Source organism: Ochlerotatus camptorhynchus, unplaced genomic scaffold (genome assembly GCF_037179485.1).
Source record: "Ochlerotatus camptorhynchus isolate MF236.1 unplaced genomic scaffold, CSIRO-AGI_Acam_v1.1 ptg000170l, whole genome shotgun sequence".
Lineage (NCBI taxonomy): Eukaryota > Metazoa > Arthropoda > Insecta > Diptera > Culicidae > Ochlerotatus > Ochlerotatus camptorhynchus.
In genome coordinates, this window is record NW_027040660.1 from 875,795 (window position 1) to 889,869 (window position 14,075).

The following is a 14,075-nucleotide window of genomic DNA, read 5'->3' on the forward strand; positions in this document are numbered from 1 at the left end:
ATGTGAAGAACCTAGAATAACTCTTATTGATATAAATCGGTCGTTCATAATACGTGCAGGGCTGGTAGTACTGATGCGATAAAATAGAAGTGACTTTAGTGACTAAAATTACGGAAATAGTGACCAAATAGTGACTTGTAAATACTAAATATGTAACCATGTATATGGTAACTTTAAAATTCAAATAAAGTTTGATATTGAAATAAACCTCCCTATCAGAAACGTGTTGGGTACCCGCGAACTCTGCTATATGTAGTCGATTTATGTGTTTCTACAAATGTCTAGTATAAGAATTTAATTCGTCTGTCGTTTGTATCTCTTTATTAGTTTTTGTTTGTCTTGTTGATGAGTCTCATCGTCGCCCACTGGTCACCATAGCCGGTCGAACTCCAGACGAATCTAGAACTACACTACCGTTCATACTGGCGACATCGCTCTGATGAGACAACGAAATCCTAGCTCCCCAAGCTCCTCCCCTTTTCCTATCATTCAACAATGTACCCCTCTAACCTCGGGTAAGCCACGAATATTCGGCCCAACTCCTACTAGACATAGAATTAAGTGAATTTTGTTACAAACAAAGAACAATGAATTATCGGCTCCGTAAAGCTAACGCGATTGAGCCTTGCAAATAAACGAACTAGATAAAAAAAAATATCGAAATAAACTTTCTTTGACAAGGAACTTAAAATTAAATTTCATAAATTCCTCTAATTTAATCGAATCTCACAACGGAATCTCCTGTGAAGAGCATTTGAAGTGATGTGAATAAATTACTTTTGCTTACGTTACACATGATGACTAGCAAATAGTAATTCCCATTTTTTATGATCTTGAATTTCATTGTGCGTTCGAAATCTTTAATATTTTTTTATATGTCTAGGTAGATAACTTTGATAATTCGCTAAGAACATTTCACAGAATTTCTTCAGAATGATCTCAAGAACTTTTTTTTAAATGATTTCCCTTCTCTTAAACTTTGAGGCAAATAAGTTTTTACAAAAATAATATTGCATTCTTGGATTCCAAAATGACGTCGGCATCGATTTCCGGCCTCTAAACGTCATCCCTCTTCCGAAAATACCTATATTGTAGGGTATTTGACAGTTTTTCTTGAACCGATGGCCACCATCTTGGATTCCAAAATTGCGTCTGGCATCGATTTCTGGCCTCTACACGTCATCTCTTTTCCGAAAATACCCATATTGTAGCGTATTTGACAATTTTTCTTGAATCGATGACTTGGATTTTAAAATGGCGTCCGAAATCGATTAACAGCCTCTCTACACGTCATCCCTATTCCGTTGCGTGTCCTCACATTGCACAGTAGCATCTTATATGGACAAGCTTTCCAAACATAACATATTAACTAGCGCCGCGTCGTGAGAGACCACCATCCGAAAGGACTTGGTCACCAGAACAACTTTGCTCAAGACAGCAACGTTCTATATGGTCAGGTTCTCGAGATACAGCTTATATAGGAAGTTCACATGCATACTAGCGCTGCGTAGTGAGAGAGTTCTGAACTAATATGGCCACCATCCGAAAGGACTTGGTCACTTGAAGAATTTTTCTCAAGACAGTAACTTTCTATATGGCCAGGATCACGAAATATTCTATGTTGGGCCTAAGATCCATATATTATAGCGCCCGTCATAAGTAACATAAACGTGAAGCGCCTCTAGCGGCATAGTTCTCAATTACACCTAAATCCAACGACACAGGATTGTTGGTCTATCTCAGTACAACAACTTTGTCAAAGACAGTATAGCTCTATATATTGAAACTAATGAGATAATCCACCACAGCCCCCATTAGTGAAATACCCCTAAATCGTTAAATTCACGCATGAAGTAATAACGCATGAAGTAATAACTATAGTTAGAGTAGATTATTTTCGATTTTTGCATTGATTCTTCTAGGAGCTTCCTGAAGGCTCCTTCCATAAATCCAGTTTAAATTTATTTGAATTCTCCTTAAAATTTCCATGCATAAATTTCTGCTTAAAATAATCTTGGACTTCTCCCTTGCATTCAGGGCTGAAAAGCACCTCAGAGCGTTAGCAAAGCAACTTTGTGCATATGCATGCATCTTACAACACTCGACAAAGAGTGTGTTGCTCTCCCATTTACTTCGCACACTCTTTTCCAACTAATCTGCGAGAAAGCGATACACACAATGGCACAATGATACAGGGAGCGAATATAATACAACAAGCGCTAATGTCTTCTTTGAAATCTTTGCAGACTTTGCTTACCACGACTGCATGCATAGGAGATGAAGAAGGGCATAACAAAGAAGATTTTTTTGGCATTTGTAACCCTACACTGAGTGGCGCTCTTTGCGTCAGAGCCATCGCAGCGATGGCTACACATTGAGCTTTCGTTATTTCTGGGTGTGTGTCTGTCTTCTCTTCTCCGCTGCTTTACACTTGCGCAGGGTGAAAAACAAGCCAACTTTGTGTTTGCTTGATTCTTACTTGGTATATTTCGGAAAATTAGTACATTGCGCGCATTGAGTGATCAGATGACAGCCCTGCCTGCATTCAATTGGAAATTCGATTCGAATTCTCCTTAAAATTCCCATAGTATTTCCTCATAATTCTCAAAACAAAAACTTTGAAACTCTTCTCAGAATTCCTTTGAGATTGAACCCTCGAAATTCGATTCTATTGGAATTCTTCTTGGAATTTATTTCGAACCCTTTAGAATTCTCTTGGAAGTATCATCAGAAATCACCCCGAATTCTTTTAGAACTATCCGCAGAGTTCACGGGATTTTCATGGAATTTTCATCAGAGATCCCTTAAGCAAAATTTGATAACTAATTTTGAATTCTTATTAGAACTGGACCTAGAATCCTCGTCCAATCATCATAGAAATCTTCTCAGAACTCTCGTTAAAATGCACTCTAAATTATATTGGAATTATTTCCAAAATTGTTTCGGAGCTGAATTTTGCGTCTCTAATAATTTAGACAACAATCAAAAGCGACGCTCGTATGGGTTAAGCCAAGTTTAACTACCTAAATTTCGATTTAAGCGGAGATGAAGAAATCGGTCCTCAGAGCACTTAATTTTACACGAGACTTTCGTAGTCTGTACTTTGGTATTCTTCTCTGATATATCTTGCCCAAGTAACAATATTGGTTTTATGAGGGTTTTGTAGAACATGATTTAGACTTGTAGAATGCTATAAAACCTCGATAAAACCAGGAATGTTACTTGGGTGGTGTCGTCGCTAGAATCCTTTAAAATTATCTTAAAATTTACTTTGGATTTTTTAAAGTTGTTAACCATCCTTGAAAGACTTTTGAAAATCTATCACAGACAAATACTTTTGGAAAGTTTACAAGATTTACAAGTTATTTTATGGGAAAGGATGTGTATTTTTTTGCCCGATTTTTAATCGAAATTGAAGGCATTTTCTAATAGTTTTCCTAGTCTTCTAAAGTTTTGCTGTTCACTCGTAGCCCCTGGTTAAAATTTTCAATTTTTTAACAGATGTGTTCATTTTTTTAAAACTACTATAGACACTCTTAGTGCCAAGTAGGGGAAAAGTTGGCTTCAGAAATACCTTAACCTATTATCGTCAGGGGGTAAACAAAGTCCTAGAGCACTCAAATTTGGCCAATAGTTGCTCTGAAACACAATGTATCCACATGCCAAAATTGAGCTTTCAAGGACGTTAAGGTACTGCTAAAAACGGCACCGGTGGTGTAGTGGTAAGCGTGATTACCTCTCACCCCAGCAGGCCTGGGTTCAATCCCAGTCGGCGCCGCCGGGATGTTCTGAGGCATAACATCTCTGATCACGCCTTCTTTCGGATGGGAAGTAAAGCCGTTGGTCCCCGGTTCATGAGTTGATGGATCAATAGGTAGGGTCCAGGTGTGGGAGCTGCCTTCCTGGCACGTCGGTAGCATTGGTGCTCAGCACGGAAAACAAGATCGACGGGAAAAACAAACCAAAGAAAAAAAAAAAAAGGTATTGCCAAAGCCAACTTTTTCCCTACTCAATGAAAATATTTTGTTGATATTTTAAAATTTCACTCTATTTTAGTAGTGAAAAACTGATTATTTTTAGGGAAATAGTGACTTAAGTGACTTTTTGGTGTAAAAAGTGACTGTTTAGTGACTGGCTTCAAAATCGTGACCAAGTCACTAAAAAGTGATCTGCTACCAGCACTGTAACTAATTTACTCCATATCCCTGCTTGGACATATTTCGCTGCTAGGAACTTTGTCTCAGCCCAAGTAACAATTTTGGTTTTATGAAGGTTCTGTAGACCACGATTCAAACTTGTAGCATGCTTTAAAACCTCGATAAAACATGCAATGTTGCTTGGGAGTCATTCGTGGTTGAACTAGTGGGGATCGAATGATCTAAGCTCCATGACGAGAATTAGGAACAAGCAAATGAAAAGGATCATAACTGATGGGCAAGGACTAGAAGCATCTTCTTGGACATATTTCGTTAATAATGATATTAGCTTGGTCGTGGTTATCTAGTAGAATATTTGATCTGAGCCCAAGACGATTTAGAGAACCTAGAACATCTTATATTCATATAAATAAAAGCCATGGTTGATCCAGTAGATCATATAATCTTAGTAAAATGTAAGGTGTTTAGGCATTCTAAAAGTCTTAATCATGGTCTACAGAGCCCACATAAAACCTAAATTGTAACTGGGGCAGTCCTTATCAAATTTTGATAAATTATTATAAATTACTGTCTACGTAGGAGAAGGGGGTGGGGAGGTATAAAATCACTTAAAATCCATCTACGTAGTTTATGAACAGCCCCTTATTCATTATCACTCGAGCGTCTGACCAAGGAAGTCCAGTTACACTGTTTGCTCGTCACAGTAAACCGTTTAAAGAGTGCTCAATGCAACGTCATAGTGATCAAGTGTAGGCACTTCGATCAGCCAGCAACGCTCTCAACAGCAGTTCACAGGCCGTTTTGTTTCCTCCACTACATCGATAGACCATTCACACAGAACAGAAGGGGAAGTGCAAACAAATCGGTGAATCAAAAAGTGCTCGTTTTTCTGCTCAACGAGCGATGTGATGTGGTAGCGTTCCACATGGGCTTTCTACGTGCACTCACACTATCATAGCATGCTGCCTATCTTAACTGCAGGCCGAAGATGCCTTCTACCGCTAGGTGCGCTAGTGTTCGCAAATGACCAGTGGAGCCACTTTCTGATTCGAAGTTCCACTCCTGTGCCATTCATCAACATCATCCGCACATCAAGATCATCGTCACCATCCACACGCTGTGTGCTAGTGTGCAGAAATAAGTAGTAGAAAACTGTTTCTGGCTTTTGTGTTTGTCTTCTTTTTTCGTTTCTTTCTTCCTGTGCTACTGGTTTTATTTTCGTCCCCTTTTCGCCGTGTTGAGGCAAACGTGAGTTTCCGGAATGGATGTTTTGGATGATGACGGAGGGATCTCACTCTCCGCTGATGGTTCTCCGAAAACTTTACCTATGAGGCAAAGTCAAGTAACAGTTTGGGTTTTATTACCGCCTTGAAGACCATGTTTTAGACCAGAACAATGCTTTAAACCCATGATAAAACCTTTGGTGTTACTTTGGATGGATACCTCTGTTGGCGATGATTCGACCACCAAAAAGAACACTGGCGTGAACCCTAAGGCTAAACAATCTCTATAGCCCCTTCTCCCCTATCCCTTCTTCACCCCGTCCTCGTTCACCTTTGCCCACTGCTCCACCCGTACCGAGATCCATTCACGAATGCGTGACCTATTTTTGGGCGATCGTGGAAGGTGAGGGTGGTATTAATGCGTCAGGACAAAGTAACACCAGTAAAGCAGTTGTCAGTGCGATTTAATGTAATCAAAATAAAGACTGACTAAAGCATAGCCTTGTAGAGCAATACTTAGACTTAAGGTTGCTTTAAAACTTTGATAAAATTTAGGATATGTCAGTCTGGATTGGATCTTCAACACGTTCGGTAATTCAAACTTTCTGAGAAATATGAAGCGTGATATGGCAGCCAAAGTGGCGTCAAATTGAGTTCGGCTTACTTATTATACATCAGATTCAAGGAAGCCGCTTTGAAGCGCTTTATGTTAAGGCACCGTTAGGGCATATTTTCCTCAAGCTGGCACTTGAAATGAGAAGACAGGCTTTGTGGTTCCCTAGGAGGATTCCGTCGCGATACTTTTTGTTGAATTTTAAAAATCTTCTTAGGAATCCCTTCACACACAAATGAAGCCTTCATTACCAAACAATGAATACTGTACAACATTTGAAGAACTTCTCTTTGGATTTCCCCACAGACCAAACCCCCACATGCGGTGTATATCAACGCCGCTCAATAATTTCCCAGGTAAACTTTCGAACCATACAACAAACACTTCACCAAGAGTTTCTTTTCTTGCTAAATCGCTTTAAATCCATCATTAAAAGAAAACTTCACCCTTTAAAAATGGAGAATCCACCTTTTTTGCCTCGCCCACGGTTCGATCAATTTCCAGAAGGAAGGAAGAGCTGACGTCGAAAATTTTCACTCGTATATAACCTCATTAGGGACTTCATTTAACTACGAGCTGGCAGACGCTACACGGAAATGAAAGCTCATCCCTCCACAAACATCTCCCCCCCACCCCCACCCCCTCGAAGTGAGGTGATCTATCGTCGCGCGTACGAAATTTATTCGAGCAATTAATGTCAAGATAACGCGTTTCCAGTCCTACCTTTGTCGGTGCGGTGTTACTACACCCAAGATCTTTTACACTCCCGGGGCAGACGGTCTGGATCCAATCCAAAACCATAAGCCGGATTATCTTTACATCTCAGACGAAGAAAAATGCATCTTTTGCGTCTCTGTTTCTCTGTTACTTCATCACCACCAATGACCGAAAAAAAAAGTACATAATTTAATTACAATTTCGTGTCACTTGGTGCTCTTGGTTCTTTCGGGCAAAATAAAAAGAAACAAACCGAACGTCAGTTTCCTATTTCCCAAAAGCATCGCGCATGTAGCAATATACATGAAAAACAACACTCACGCGAGAAAAGCACGAAACGCACTCTCCGAGAGCCAGCCAGGATCAATATTTCCACTCGCTCACTACAGAGCACACACATACACACAATCCCTCTGAATGACACGGCTACCCGTTCGTCTTTCCGTCTGCTCACTCCTCCAGAAACTTGGGCAACCAGCTTTTATCGGAAAACAACGTCCAGCAAATCTACACCGGCGACATAATGAAGAAGAACCGACGAGACTTACGTAACGTAGATTTCTTCCCCGTCCAGACACCCGACACTTCCCCTCCCAGCACTTTTGCGTAAATTTCACAAAATCTACTGTCACAATTCAAGCGAATAGTTTCACTTTCATTTCCTTCTTTCCGTCAAAAACAAGTCAAACGAAAGCTCCCGTAACGTATGAAGCTGACACAATCCGGACACCGCTTTCACTTTTCACGGGAAAAACAACGAGCTTCCGACGATGTGAGTTGCATATGACTGACCTAATGTGTCACTCGCTGTGGAACAACCTCCTGCCCGTATGTTCTACAAACCCAACCCAAACAGCCGATCTAAGCACGGCGTAACTGCTGGCTGGAACAGGGACTGAACACCCGGGAGAAGAGATCTTCGATAGGCTTATACGGACGATAGTTTCTAGATAGAGAAGTCTACTACTCTGCGCGTTGTTTTGGGTGGATTTTTTTTCGAGAACTGACTGGCTGAACTAGTATGGCGATCCGACTGAAATAGGTACGCACCGTGAGTGTGTACTGGAAAGCCTGGAAGAGAAGTCTTCATCGACATTTCAAAAGGGCGAAACTGCTTTTGTAAATCATTCCTTTTGGTCGTCGATTTCCCGCAAATTAAAGATCACTCATACAAACTAACTGCACCATCAAGTTGATATGGTTAGTTTACAGGAGCAAGCTTTTATTTACGAAAAATCGGTGGTTGACGTCATTGTTTACAGAAGCAATGTCGCCCGAATAAAATGTTGGCATCGAAGCGCTGCTTTGCATTTGTACTGTTGTTGTTATTGCGTGGTTGTATGTGTGTTTGTGCGTACGGGGGCGTTTGATGAAGGCTTTCTGGTCTGGGGCGACGTTTCGAATTTGGGGCTTACAAATACAAATATGAAGGAAGGATGTTTTGGAGCGGCGACGGCACGGAGGGATCAGCTGAGCGAAGCAGTTTTTGCGTAATACTTGGTACGGTGAAAATTGCTGTTGTTGTTGTTGCTACCACAGGTTTTCCAGGGATTTTGTCAAGGTAATAGGGTGGATCTTGAAGATTTATATCTTCTAAATATAATTTATTTCTTTACATTGCATGAATCAAAATGAACTATACACAAGAGTAAGCGCATTTCCCTGATTGTATGAACTTACTAGTTTGATCGAAATTCCAACATCTTAGAAGTCAATAAGTCGTTTTTATTTCAGGGGACATCGTAGTAGTGCGGAGAACGTCGCAAAAGTTCACGGAACGTTTTAGAACTTCGAAGATCATCACGAATCTGCAAGTAACTTCTTAGAAGTTCAGAGAATTGTGTTTAAGTTTCTTGAAGTGCAGCAAATTCTGAAGAACTTGAACTTTATAGAAGTTCAGTGAACTTTATAGAAGTTGCTAAATTTTTAGAAGTTCAGCAACCTTTGTATAAGTTCAGCAAACTTTGTAAAAGTTCATTGAAATTTGTAATAGTTTATTGAACTTTGTAGAATTTAAGAGAACTTTTTTTACAGTTCAATGAACTTTAAAGAAGTTCAGTAAATTTTACAGAAGTTCAGTGAACTTAAAAGAAGGTCAGTGAGCTTTAAATAAGTTCATGAACTTTGAAGAAGTTCAGTCAAATTTAAAGAAGTTCATTGAACTTTAAAGAAGGTCAATGAACTTTAAAGAAGTTCAGTGAACGTAAAATAAGGTCAGTGCACCTTAAAGAAGTTCAGTGAACTTTAAAGAAGTTCAGTGAACTTTAAAGAAGTGCAGTGAACTTAAAAGAAGTTCAGTGAACTTTAAATAAGTTTAGTGAACTTAAAAGAAACTCAGTGAACTTTAAAAAAGTTCAGTGAACCTTAAAGAAGTTCAGTGAACTTCAAATAAACTTTAAAGGAGCTCGGTAAGCTTTAACGAAGTTCAGTTAACTTTAAAGAAGTTCAGTGAACTTTAGAGAAGTGCAGTGAACTTAAAATAAATTCAGAGAACTTTAAATAAGTTTTGTGAACTTAAAAGAAATTCAGTGAACATTAAAAAAGTTTAGTGAACTTTAAAGAAGTTCAGTGAACTTTAAAGAAGTGCAGTAAACTTAAAAGAAGTTCAGTGAACTTTAAATAAGTATAGTGAACTTAAAAGAAATTCAGTGACCTTTAAAGAAGTTCAGTGACCTTTAAAGAAGTGCAGTGATCTTTAAAAAAAAGTGCAGTGAACTTTAAAAAAGTGCAGTTAACTTTACAAAACTTTATATTTGTAGTAGTTCAGCAACCTTTGTTTAGGATCAGCAAACTTTGTAGAAGTTCATTGAACTTTGTAATAGTTTATTGAACTTTGTAATAGTTTATTCAAATTTGAAGAATTTAAGAGAACTTTTTTACAGTTCAATGAACTTTAGAAGTCCAGTAAATTTTACAGAAGTTCAGTGAACTTAAAAGAAGGTCAGTGAACTTTAAATAAGTTCATGAACTTTAAAGAAGTTTAGTCAAATTTAAAGAAGTTCATTGAACTTTAAAGAAGGTCAATGAACTTTAACGAAGTTCATTGAACTTAAAATAAGGTCAGTGAACTTTAAAGAAGTTCAGTGAACTTTAATGAATGGTAAGCGTGATTACCTCTCACCCAAGCAGGCCTGGGTTCGATACCAGTCGGCGCCGCCGGGATGTTCTGAGGCATAACATCTCTGATCACGCCTTCCTTCGGATGGGAAGTAAAGCCGTTGGTCCCCGGTTCATGAGTTGATGGGTCGATAGGTAGGGTCCAGGTGTGGGAGCTGCCTTCCTGGCACGTTGGTAGCATTGGTGCTCAGCACGGAAAACAAGATCGACGGAAAAAACAAACCAAAGGAACTTTAAAGAAGTTCAGTGAACTTTAAAGAAGTTCAATGAACTTTAAAGAAGTGCAGTGAACTTAAAAGAAGTTCAGCGAACTTCAAATAAGTTCAGAGAATTTAAAATAAGTTCAGAGAACTTAAAAGAAGTTCAGTGAACTGTAAATAAGTTCAGTGAACTTAAAAGAAGTTCAGTGAACTTTAAATAAGTTCAGTGAACTTTTAAAAAGTTCAGTAAACTTAAAAAAAGTTCAGTGAACTTAAAATAAGGTAAGTGAACTTTAAATAAGTTTAGTGAACTTTAAAGAAATTCAGTAAACTTTAAAGAAATTCAGTGAACTTTAAAGAAGTGCAGTGAACTTTAAAGAAGTTTAGTGAACTTTAAAGAAGTTCAATGAACTTTGAAGAAGTTCAGTGAACTTTAAAGAAGTTTAGTGAACCTTAAATAATTCAGTGAACTTTAAAGAAGTTCAGTGATATTTAAAGAAGTTCAGTGAACTTCATAGCACGTTCAATGAACTTTATAGTTGTCCAGCTAAATTTGTAGAAGTTCAACGAACTTTGCGGATGCTCAGCGATCTTTGCAAACTGCGTAGAAGTGCTGAAAACTTTATGTGAGTTTAGCAAACTGCGTAGAAGTGCCGAGAACTTTATATGAGTTCAGCCAGTGTTGTTAAAGTTTTGAAGAACTTCATAAACCTTTGTAGAAAAACTGCCAACTGTTGAGCAATTTTGTAAAAAAATGGGAATTTCTTTGAATACCATTGATTGTTATGTTACTTCAGCGTACATCGTAAAACCTTAGGGGACATCAATTCAGAGGAAGATATTCTGGAAACTTCGTAGAGCTTCAGAAAAATTCATAGAAATTCAGGGAACTTTATAAAAAAAAAAACCTTTCGACTCGTCTCGAAAAAATAAAGAAAACTATAATGTGAAAAAGTGGAATTTTTGTACTAGTCTACGAAACTTCATAGAAATTCACGAAACCTCACAAATGCTCGGAAATTTTTAGTAGTACAGTAGTACAGTGAACTTCGTAGAAGTGCAGCGAACTTTATAATAGTTTAGTGAAATGCGTAGCAGTTCGAGGATCAACGGGGTACTTCGTAAAAGTTCATCTAGCTTCGTAAAAGTTAGTAAAACAGTATACTTCAAAGAAGCTCAGAAAATTTAGCAAAAGTTCAGCAAACTTCTTAGAACTTCAGGAATCTTCGTATCACCTTTTCAAAGATCTTAGTTCAGAAAACTTTCTGAACTTCCTGAAAGTTTTTGGAACTTCGTTTTAATTAAGGGAACTACCCAGATGTTCAGAAACATTTGTGGAATTGGTTGAGGGTCTTCCCATATGTTTGGAGAAGTTGATAGATGTTCTGAGATCTTGTTAGAATTAGGAGAGCTTAGAAAAATATGGCCCAGGACATTTTGGAATAGTTCAGCAAACTTCTTAGAACTTCAGGGATCTTCGTATCAGTTTTTCAATGATCTTACTTCAGAAAAGCTTTCCGAACTTCCTGGATGCATTGGAAACTCCGTTTTATTTCAAGGAACTACCCAGATGTTCAGAAATATTCGTAGAAACGGTTGAGGATCTTCCCGTATGTTTGGAGAAGTTGATAGATGTTCTGATGTTATAATTAAGAGAGCTTAGAAAAATATGGAGCTTGTATAAAGTTGAGGACATTTTCCAGAAGCTAAGGGAATTTTGTTGATGTTCAGGGATCATTCTATAAGTTATAGAAAAAATGAACAAGTTCAGCCAACTTCAAAGAAATTCATTGAACTTCCTAGAAATTTAGGAAACTTTGTATGAGCTGTGGAGTATAAGTTCAAGGAAGTTCATAGAAGTTAACAAAACTTCTCACAATTTCAGCGAACATAATAGAGGCCAAGGATACTTCTGATAAGCTCAAGGGATTGGAAAGAAGTCGAGGGCGCTTCGTATGAGTTCATGCAGCTGAGTATATGTTCAAGAAACATTGTAGAAGTACAGGAACCTTCGTAGAAATTCAGGAAACATCGATGCATTTTTTAGAACTTCGTAACAAAGTCCTCTTGATTTATTTTAAGACTTCATGTTAAGTTCAAAATAATTCATAAATAATGGTTGATTAGGAAGAATTCAAAAGATCTCCTGCTCATCTTAGTCTTCCTTAAAGGCTTCTGTTTGATCAAGTATTATTATGAAGATCTTAAACTGCACAATACATTTAAATTAAGTCTTTCAGATATGCTTCCAAAATTGCTGGTTGCTCAGATATTATTTTGTAAAATGTTCAAAAGATCTGCAGCTAATCTAACAATTAAATTAATTCCTCTGGTTAAGTTTTCAAGGCTTGAGGTTGATTAAGTTAAGGATCTGATGATCTTCAACTGTTCAAAAAATAAAATGGCAACTCTCAGATATTCTAAAAAGATAACAGGTCGGTCAGAAAGTATTTAAAGACCTCTAGCTGAAAAAAATGAGCGTGAAGTATGTAGTCAAATTCTTCATTTGTTCAGCACAAAATGTCTGCTTAAAATTCAAAAAGCCTCCGAAAGACTTATTCAACGTCAACATGCCTTCTAAAATCTTCACAAACTATAAGATGTCTTCAAAATGTCTGCAGGAGAAAAATGTCTTCACATAATTCCAAAAGTCTTCAAAATGAAGACATGCCTTAAAATTGATCAAATCTATTATTTGTTGGTTATTCTCTTTAAAGAACTAGCAAATGTTCTTCGAAAGTGTTAATTAATAATTTTCCGAGATTCAGCATAATGACCGTTTGGCCAAATGGTCTTGGGCCTAATGACCATGACTTTGGGCATCATGAAATCCGATATTCAATTTTCAACATCGCTCAGAGGTCATCAACGAAAAATTCACTGATCCTCATGGTGAAATCAAGAGCATTTCAAAGGCCAAACCAAAGAACAAAGGCCAGAACCCAAAAAAGAGGAGTCCTCTAGGGCTAGGACTTCAAATGGCAGTCCAAAAGATTTCAAAAGTTAGTAATTTTGCCATAAGTCCATCAAAAGCAAGATCAACGAGCTTGCAGGGTCATTCCAGAAGCCATGATGGAACAGTCCAAACATATCAAAGGGCTTTCATGAGGCCATCAAAAACATTTTAGAAGGGTTCAAGGCAAGTCCAGGAGATTCCACATGCCAACTCAGTACTTTCTCTGTAACATCATTAAGCTCTCTAAAATTGTTGAGGAGTAGGACATGCCCAGAAGCCTTCATGAAATAGGCCAAAGGAGTTCAATGGTAAATTAACAAGCATTGTAGGCTAGTTTAGTGCACTTCAAAGGGCAGTCGTGAGGCCATCAAAGTTGCGTTTATCATACTTTTTGTCAAGTCCAGGGGTTATTCGACCTTTTCTCATTTTGACCTTTTGTCCCTTCAACCTTAGAGGAACAAAAGGTCAAAGGAACAAAAGGTCGAAGGGACAAAAAGTCGAATAGGCAAAAGGTTGAATGGACAAAAGGTCAAAGGGACCAAAGGTCGAATGAACAAAAGAACGAATTTAACTTAGAAGGTCAAAAAGTCGAATATACAAAAGGTCAAATGGACAAAAGGTCGAGTTGAACTTAGAAGGACTAAATGTCGAAGGGTCAAAAGCTTTAATTTAACTTAGAGAATAAAAGGACGAATGCATAAAAGGTCGAATTTGACATATATGGACAAATTGTCGAATAGACAAAAGATCGAACAGACAAAAGGTCGAATAGACAAAAGTTCTAAATGGCCAAAAAGTCAAAGTGAACATAAGTTCAAAAAACCAGCATGAAAATTACAAAATATTGTTTTAGGAAATTTTCGCTCAGAGTTTAAAAGAACTTTAAAAAAATGCACAAATACTCCCAAACAACTGCTCGTGATTTAAAGAAGGAATATATTCTAGAGAATGGGAATTCTTTGTATCTTAAATTGCAGTGACACGTACAGTAACAATTTGTTATCTTAGTTTTCTGATCATGATTTGAAGAAGGAAAAATATTTGAGAGAGTTGGCCACTCATCTTATTCTCCAAAAATTTGACCAGTTTATC

The 14,075-nt window shown here is 37.8% G+C and overlaps 1 protein-coding gene and 1 long non-coding RNA gene across 3 annotated transcripts in view; both read right to left on the minus strand.

Annotated features, from left to right (window-relative positions):
* The window catches only part of sima (similar), a 576,195-nt gene that overhangs the window by 262,124 nt on the left and 299,996 nt on the right, over positions 1–14,075 (minus strand). The window lies entirely within an intron of this gene.
* Positions 11,712–13,244, minus strand: LOC135701599 (uncharacterized). The gene is made up of 2 exons (XR_010517642.1): positions 12,037–13,244; positions 11,712–11,947 (listed from the first exon to the last, which is right to left on the minus strand). It is a non-coding gene; the product is annotated as an uncharacterized LOC135701599 (long non-coding RNA).